At 40.5% G+C, this 9,412-nt stretch overlaps 1 long non-coding RNA gene across 1 annotated transcript in view; it reads left to right on the top strand.

The window, feature by feature from the left end:
* The window catches only part of LOC116559529, a 22,261-nt gene extending 13,073 nt beyond the window's left edge, over positions 1 to 9,188 (top strand). Inside the window, exon 2 of the long non-coding RNA XR_004272495.1 lies at positions 8,891 to 9,188. This is a non-coding gene — a long non-coding RNA (uncharacterized LOC116559529). The remainder of the gene's footprint in view (positions 1 to 8,890) is intronic.
* Positions 9,189 to 9,412: the final 224 nt, after the last annotated feature.

The following is a 9,412-nucleotide window of genomic DNA, read 5'->3' as shown; positions in this document are numbered from 1 at the left end:
AAAAAAAAAAAAAAAAAAAAAAAAAAAATTAGCCAGGAGTGGTAGTACACACCTGTAGTGCCAGCTACTCAGGAGGTTCTGGTGGGAGGATCTCCTGAGCCATTGAAGCTACAGTAAGCCCTGATTGTGCCACTGCACTCCAGCATGGGTGACAGAGTGAGACCCTATCTCAAAAAAAAAGAAAACATAAAAAAGAGCCAACAACTCAAAGCAATGAGGAGTTACCATTTGATGTAGAACCTCAAATCACTTACAATTTCAAAGTTTTGTACAAAACATAAAAACAAATAAGGATAATCTTTTAGCCTTAAGAAGCATATCAATGTCAAGATAATGTTTGTGACGTAATTTACTTTACAAACAACGCACTTGTTGCCCAAAGCAAAACTTACCCATAAACTAAATGAAATTTGGAGAGTTTTTTTTAATTCAACTCCAAATCATTATATGACTATAATGTTTATAACCCAAAAAGGAACCTGGATGAATGAATTTTATGATTTGGAATAGTATTGTGAAACTAAGAGTTAGATAGATTATTGCAGGTAATTCCCTGTGGCCTCAACAGCAGGAGTAGTTGGGCAGTTCTGTACAACTTGTTTGCATTCATTTATTTAATTCTTTCAATAAACCTATGAAGGTCCAGAAAGATGGTAAATAAGATCAATCTCTCTACTCTGGCATTTCATAGTTTTGTGTCTTTTATGTATGCTGTGACTCTTATAACCAACTTCATTGTACCTTTCACCTTGGCTCTGGAAGATCAGAGCTAAACGTGTGACCCACCATGAAAATGTATAGAACTTCCCAGCAGATGCTTTGCAGACTAACATATTTTGTTCTTCTCTTTTTCTCCCTTATCTTGTTTTCTTCAACTATTTTTTAAACTCTTTTGATCTGACAGTTGTATATACCTCTGTAAACATCTTCATGAAACAAATTTAAGAATAAATGAATAAGTAAATGAATAGTATAAGGCACTGTACTATTGGCTTTAGTAAAACTGGCTTTAGTTTCTTTAAAAAATGACACTGAATCTCGGGTAACTGAAAAACTCTAGGGCTGGACTTTAGGCATAACTGGATCTAGATACAAAACTGCCACTGTTCATCTCTGGACTCTGCTCTCTTCTGTTAAAGCATTAATTCCAGTAAGGAACTCAAAAAGTAGGGCAAAGAGATATACTGGAAACTTCTAGAAATCTCGGTAGAAAAAAGTGCTCCTGTTTCCCCATCAGTACCTTGGTGGAGTCAATAGACATTTCCAAAGCAATCCCTGTTGCCAGGATAATGTCATGTTCTATTCAGATAAGTCTGGGCCACACATCCATCCCTGGGGCAGAATAATGTTAGCCCAACCAAAATCATGTGAATTAGGAGATGGAAAAAGGATAGTTTCCATTAAGGAAAATTAGAGTATTATACCAAAGAAGGTAGATTGGATCATTTGCAAGATGAAACCACAGATGTCACCATTCCAAACTTACAGTCTGGTTGAGAAGACAGGTCATGGATACCAGAGCTGAAGTGAGGCAGTGCATATACAATACGTGAAAAGAATAATTCAGACATGATGCATATCACTGGACAACAAAGGAGGAAGAGGTCATTTTGAATGAGACATGTCAATCATTCAAATATCATTTCCTGAGGACCTTCTGTGTGCCAGCCTTGGTCCTAGGTGCTTGGAATTCTTCCATGAGCAGAACAAAGATCCTGTCCTCCTAGAACTGACATTCCAGACAGTAAACCACAGATGTAAAAATAACTGTAGAGTTTATTAGAGGACAATAAGTATGTGAAAAGCGGAAAAGATGAAGTAAAGTAAGGGACATTGGAGATGCTTCAATATTACAGTAGGCCTCATTGAGAAGGTGACAGGTGAGTAAACACCGAAGGAGCTGAATAAACTGTGTGAATATCTGGAGAAAGGGCATTCCAGACAGAGGAACCAGCCAAGGCAAAGGTTCTGCAGCCTCAGTGAACCTGGAATAGTCCAGCAACAGCACAGAGGTCAGTGTAGCTGGGCTGGTGTGAACAAAGGTGAGAGTAGAAAGAGATCAGGTTGGAGAGATGATGGTGAGGAAGTGGGAGGTGAAGCAGACCTGGTTGGGTCTTCCTGGCCTTTCTACACATTTAGACTTAGAACCTTAGTGATTGCAAGCCATTGTAGGTTCGGGCAGAGGAGTGGCCTCTCTTTTTTTTGAGCCAGAGTCTCCCTCTGTCGCTCAGGCTGGAGGGCAGTGGCGCGATCTTGGCTCACTGCAACCTATGCCTCGTGGGTTCAAGAAATTCTCTTACTTCAGCCTCCTGAGTAGCTGGGACTACAGGTGCATGCCGCCACACCCGGCTAATTTTTTTGTATTTTTGTTTTGTTTCAGTAGAGACGAGGTTTCACCGTGTTGCCCGGGCTGGTCACGAACTCCTGATCTCAGACAGTCTGCCCATTTTGGCCTCCTAAAGTGCTGGGATTACAGGTGTCGGCCACTGCTCCAGGTCTTCACATACATTTTTAAAGGATCACTCTGGCAGCTGTGTAGAGGACAGGCTGTAGCAGGAGAAGAATAGGAGCAGGTAAAACCATTAGGAGGCAACTGCATCAATCCCGGAGCAAGCTGATAGTAGCTGGGACCTGAGTAAGAGCTGTTGGAAGCGGGGTTGAGCCAGTTTCTGCATAAGTGTTGAAGCTAAAGCCCATAGGATTTCCACTCCCTATGGCTGTACCTTCCACCTACACTAGGTCATGTGCTTTAAGAAATGGCCAGGATTTACAAGAAGAGAAAGAAAAAGAGCATTCCAAACTAAAAGAAATAGAAAAGCAAAGCCAAGAGAAAGAAAACAGTGAATTCACAGGCCATTCATTGTAAATAGAAAATTTGACTGGAGTGAGAACTAATATAGAGAAGGCATTGGAGGTCACTTTGGAGTCAGGTATTATAATAGATTCCTTGAGTGTGGGTTCAGAGCTTCTGACATCATCCTGTCCTCAGTGGAAACTATTGCAATGTTTTGGGAAAAAATAACATGACAGAATGTTAAGCCTTAGGGAAATGAGTTCAACCCTGGGAAGCATTTGTGGGTGAATTTCTGGTGGCAGCAAACTCTCTCACAGAACTTCTAACAAGTGTTTTAACCAAAGAGATGCAGCATCACGTAGGGAGCGAGATAACAGGTTTTAGCATCAGAAGAACATGGGTGGGATGCTGACTCAATCCTGTTGACCATGATCAAAGTATTTGGCCTCTCTGGGCCTCCATTTGTGAATTTGTAAAATGGACATAACTGTATCTAATTCAAAGGATTACCATCAGCATCAAATGACATCGTGAGTCTTTAAGTGTTTTGTCCAATACCTGGCCCAGAGTAAGCACTCACACACACACAAAAAAAATTATCCATGACTATTTTTACAGTAACAACTTTAAATTCAAATGAAGTGGAAGGAATTAATAATAAATGTAAATGGAATGAGGGAAATAGAAAATCACCATTAGAACATCACAGTAATAATTAAGACAGGCAAGATCCACTGATGGATGCTAAAATTAGTGGGCAACAAAATGATACAATGGCATGTCTGTAGAATCTCAAAGCATCTTCCATAAGATATTTATCAATTACAAAGGAGAAAGTATAAACCTGAGAGAAGAGGAACCCAGAAGACATACTATCCGAGTAATTAGATGAACATTGTCATTTCCTCAGGCTGGAGGTAAGGAGATATGGCAGCTAAATGTACTTTGGGATTCTGGAGATTAAAAAAAAGTTATTTCTGGGAAAACTGGTGAATATGAATAAAGCCTGTAGTTTAGTTCATAGTATTATACTTAGGTTACCTTTTCAGCTGTGATGATAGTACAGTGGTTGTGTAAGGTGTTAATATTAAGGGAGGCTGGGTGATGAATGCATGGGAATCTTCTGTACTAGTTTTCAACTTTTCTGCAAAACTAAATTTATTTTTAAAGAACTTTTTAAATGGCATGGAAATTATCTTTGAAAGGTGTCAAAAAAAGGAGGCATCCACAGTGCTTAATGGTTGGGCTTTGAAGAATGAAGGAGTGAGTGGGTCAAAGCCACCTTGAAGACTGTTCCTTGAGATATTGTGGTGCAGGATCCAGGATTAGGAAGCCTTTAGTGAGGAGCTGCTTGTGTAAGTGTGAGCACGGGTGTGTGAGTGTGTGTGGGGAGGTGTTGGAGAGGCAATAATCACTCTTACTTTAGACATGTGTACAGAAGCTTTCCAGGCTGCTGGATAATGGAAATATGAGGTGAGAGTAAAAAGAAGACATAAGGCTGAGAAATTAGGTTAGAAGCAAATGAGAAAATATTTAAAGACAATTGTAGAGACAAGATCCTCAAAAAAGAGGGCTTAGAAAGGTGTGAGTAGACCTCAGTGGACAACTGAACATTATGACTTTCCATATAACAACTGAAGAGAAACCAAACAATGACAGATGTGAAGTCAGACAGGGAAAGAGAATCAAGTTCATGTAGCATCAGAGGAACTAAGAAAGGAGACATCTATAAGGTCAAGCCAACCTTGACCAATGCTGTTCTCATACCAGGAAGGAAAAGGACTGAGAGAACGTCAGAGGAGTTGGTGAGTAAGAAGCAAGGGGTGATTGTTAAGACCATTTCATTAGACCAAAGTACACAGAGGATGGATACCAAATAGGTTAAGAGGTGACAAGTTGGAGGTGGTGTGCTTTTAAGGTCTGAAAGCCACAAGTTTGGCCCAAACTAGATCCTCAGACTTAGAGGGAACTAGGAAATTAGATATTCTTTCATTCATTCATTGAATAAATATCTGAGTGCTCACTATGTGAGAGGAATTGAAGCAGATATATCTGGAAAGCTTTCAATCCTAGTATCGTCATCCTTTGGTATCTGAAGGGGAATAGTTTCAGGACCTCCCTCAGATACCAAAATCCATGGATGCTCAAGTCCCTAATATAAAATGGTGTAGTAACTGCATGTAACATATGCGTAGTCTCCCATATACTTTAAATCATCTCTAGATTATTTATAATACCTAATACAATGCAAATGTTATGTAAGTAGTTATTACACTGTATTGTTTAGAGAATAATGGCAAAGAAAAAAAGTCTGTACATGTCCAGTAAAGATGCAGTTTTTTTCCCCAACAATATGCTAGATGATGGTTGGTTGAATTCATGGGTATAAAACCCACAGATATGGAGGGCCAACTGTATATTCTGCACACTGCCATTCAGATTCCTCAGAAGATAGGCTAACACAGTGAGCTTTGAAATTTGTTTCTGGAAGAGACTGAGAAAAACCTGGATGACTTAGCAGTAACACGTCTTTTTAACTCAGCACTAGGAGTTTCGTTGAGATAACAATGACTTGTGAGATTCAGGATTTCAACATTTGATCCACAGTTCAATCTCCTAGGTGCAACTTGTTTTGTTCCTGGTTTTGAGGAAATCCCCTCCTTTGTTCTCCCACAGAACACAAAGTCTATGACACTATGTTTAGTCTGGCTGAACTTCCAAATTTCCCATCATGAGCATTTATGAGTAACATACTTTCTTTGAAAATCTCACTCATAAATTGCTGAGTTTAATCTTACAAATAAGAATGAACTGGTATATTAAAACAACAAAACTATGCTCTTATTTTTACAGTAGACAGTTTACAAAGAGTAAGTGTATAAGACAAAATTTATACTTGGTTTGACTAGAATAAGTACGACTTCTCATCCTGAAATGACAAAATACATAAAGAGCAAAGAATACTGATTTGCACTAGCAAAGTATATATACAGGAGCACAGCTCAAAGAAAATACCCTGTACGTTGTAGAGCCTCAATAAATGTTAAGTTAAATGTCTAGGAATGGTGACAATCCAAAGATAGTTTATCACTCAGTCTAAATTTCCCAAAGGCTTTTAACTGCTATTTTATTGTGGCTTTAAAGCTTAATAGAAAAGAGTAGGAGAGTTCATGGTAGGAGTTCACGGTGGTCTGCAGGAATTCTACCATGCTAGGAGAAATGGGAAACTCAAGAAAGTTATCAGGGAAGGATATCTCAACTCCAGTAAATTTCCAAGGATGACTCAGCAGCTTTTGGAAATCCTGGCCTATTTACCAAAATGTGATCTCAACCAAGTTACTTAGGTTACTTAACCTCTCTGATTTCATATGGTTGTTTTGATGACTTACAGTACAGTGCTAGCACTTAGTAAATGGCCAGAAAATGACCATGACTCTTCTTTTGTTAAATAGATTTGGCAGAGCTTGTTGTTTTCATTCATCTTTTGGTCTTTAGTATAAAAACCCTGAGTAATGTGTTCAGCTGAAAAAATATTACTTTTCCACCCTCAGTTATACATAGGGATGATCAATGAGATGTGTGCAGAAACCTTGGGCAGAGGGCTTCTGGGAGAGACCCTTTCCCTTGCTCTTCCCCACCCTCCTGCTTGGCAAGCTAAGAGTTAGAGCTCTAGCAGCCATCTCAGGGCCTAAGAATGGAAGACGGATGGAAGTCATGCATTGAGGCCGTGAGAGCAAAAAGACAGTGGGAAGTTGGATCCACAGTGATTCTATGGAGCCTCTATACTAGCCCTGGACTATCACCAATTTTCTTTTACATGAGGGAAAGTTCATTCCTAACTGGTTTGAGCTAATATTGTTGTGTCTCTGTTATCAAGAGCAAAAGGTAATTCCTAACTGGTACACTAAATATTGAAAATCTTCAGAATTTCCATCCACTTTCCTGTTGACCTGCCAACAAACACTTGCACAGCCATAACCAGTGTGTCTCCCTTTTAATTCGTCACTTACCTCTGTGGGAATAATCTGATCCTTCTATTTAACCTAGTATTCACTTTTTCTTTGGGGAGATGAACACCCCTCAGTTACATACAACTTTACCATTGAATACTGTCCTCTCATCTTCCCCTTCTTCTATTGATCCACACGTACACACATAGAAACATGAGCTCTGATCTAGACATGCAAGGATGTCTTGAATAGAAGATGAGAAGAAATTCGAGAACAGTTTCTGACAGTGGAACTGAAGGCTTGGACAAATTGATTTTTTTTTTTTTTATTGAGACAGTCTCACTTTGTCTCCCAGGATGGAGTGCTGTGGCGTGATCTTGGCTCACTGCCGCCTCTGCCTCCTGGGTTCAATCAATTCTTGTGGTTCAGCCTCCCGAGTAGTCAGGATTACAGGCACCCACCACCATACCTGGCTAATTTTTGTATTTTTAGTAGAGACAGGGTTTCACCATGTTGCCCAGGCTTGAACTCCTGACCACAGGTGATCCACCTGTCTTGGCCTCCCAAAGTGCTGGAGTTACAGGTGTGAGCCACCGCACCTGGCTGAACAAATAGGTTTCTAAAACAAAACAAAATAATTAAAGTGTGTGCATGAGTGAAGTATATTTTTATCAGAAGACTATGCATTCTATACTGGTTTCTCTCCACCCCTATAGTAATAGAAAAGTTAATCTCTTCTGCAGTGGAGCACTGACCTCATTCTCCATTTCAAATGTGGAGTGATAAAAAAGAAAGGAGATCAAAGATAAGGAGGCAGGAGGCCTACTGGGCAAATTACATGAAAGGGTCATTTTCTACAGCTTGGGAACACAGAACCCAAGTTGCTAACTCTCTTGCCTACTTCAGTCAGATGGGAATGAGAAAAATCACATGAACACCTGGTTTATCTTTCATTTTTCCCACTTTGATAGAAACATGGGTTTTATAATGATTTCTACACTCTAAGAACAACAACATTGTAAACACAGTAAGAAATATCAAGTGAAGGAGCTTCAGTGTCAGGGAGAAACAAGCAAGAATCCCAGGGACCATGAGGAGCAAAAGGGCACCTGTCGTCTCTAAAAGGGGCCCCTTTCCTTCACTCTAGCAACTGTTTCCATGCCAGATCTTCTAATTTTTCAAGAAAAACAGGAACTCATATTTTTGTGTGAGACCTTCTAACTTTCACTGTTGGCTCATAACCTTAAAACTCTTTGTGAGTCAAATAAAACACATTGGTTAGCCTAACTAGGGCCAACCTGCAACTGAGCCTTGGTGGAGAAGAACTAGGGAAGAGCAGCAGGGGGGGAAGCTGAGATAAAGTCAAGGATTCATTCATTCAATAGATGTCCATTCAGGTGGCCTTCATATGTACCCGGGACTGTGCTAAGCATCAAATGTGAATGAAAAACCAAGACGAGAAGTAGGAGGTGATAAGAACTTGTTAAATTTAGCAAAGAAACTTGAAAGTATGATCAGTTAGAAGGAAATTATTAAGTTTGTTGAGAGGAGGTCTCTAAAAACTCAGGTAAACAGAAGAAAAGCTACATTATTAAGAATTAAGGGTCAGGTACAGTGGCTCATGCCTGTAATCCCAGTACTTTGGGAGGCCAAGGTGGGTGGATCACTTGAGCTCAGGAGGTTGAGACCAGTATGGGCAACCTGGCGAAACCTGTCTCTATGTAAAACACAAAAATTAGCCAAGAGTGATGGCACATGCCTGTAGTCTCAGCTACCTAGGAGGCTGAGGTGGGAGGACCACTTGGGCCTGGGAGGCAGAGGTTGCAGTGAGCTGTGATTCTCTACTGCACTCCAGCCTGAATGACAGAGGGACACTCTGTCTCAAAAACCAAATATAAGAAAAGTAAAGAAAAGACAGAGAGAGAAAAAGATAGGAATGAATGCCAAGTGTGTCCAGCAGCTTCCCAGTGGGTGGTGGTCAGCCAGGCTCCCAGCACTCTCACCTGGTATGCACACCCTCGTAGAGTTGCCTTCCACGCTGAACAGGGTCGGCCTATGTAACCAACAGGAAGTTGCAGGAATAATGGAGCATAACTTCCAGGGCTAGGTCATAAAAGGCACCCTGCCTTTCATCTTGCTGTCTCAGATCACTCACCTGGGGGCAGCCAGCTTCTGTGTCACAAGGACCCTCAAGAAACCCAATGGAGGAGCTCACATGGTAAAGAACTGAGGCTTTCTGCCAACAGCCAGTGAGGAACTGAGCCCTGCTGGCAGCTGCCAAATAAGCAGACCATCTTGGAAGAAGACCCCTAGCCAGTCAAGCCTTCAGTAACTGCAGCCCCAGCTCATGCAAGAAACCAGAGTCAGAATTACTCAGCAAGGCATTCCTAAATTTCTGACCCATAGAAATTGTAAGATAATAAATGCTTGGGGTTTTTCTTTAATCCACTAAGACTATGGATAATGTATTATGAGCGGTGGATAGCTTATACTGTAAGAAAAATAGAGGCATTAGATATAAACCACCAGTCCAAAAATTTTAACAAACAGAAAAAGAAAGAGACAGCAAGCAGTAGAGTGGAATTGGAGGGAGCAGAGGTTGAAAGAGAATACTGTCATCATCGTAAAGAGCATGGGTTTTTACAAAGAACTAAAACAGATTTACAAG

The sequence above is a fragment of the Sapajus apella genome, unplaced genomic scaffold, assembly GCF_009761245.1.
Source record: "Sapajus apella isolate SASKATOON/1434 unplaced genomic scaffold, GSC_monkey_1.0 scaffold23, whole genome shotgun sequence".
Taxonomy (NCBI): Eukaryota; Metazoa; Chordata; class Mammalia; order Primates; family Cebidae; genus Sapajus; species Sapajus apella.
The sequence above is the reverse complement of the archived record's forward strand: the minus strand, read 5'-3'. Positions and strand labels throughout refer to the sequence as shown.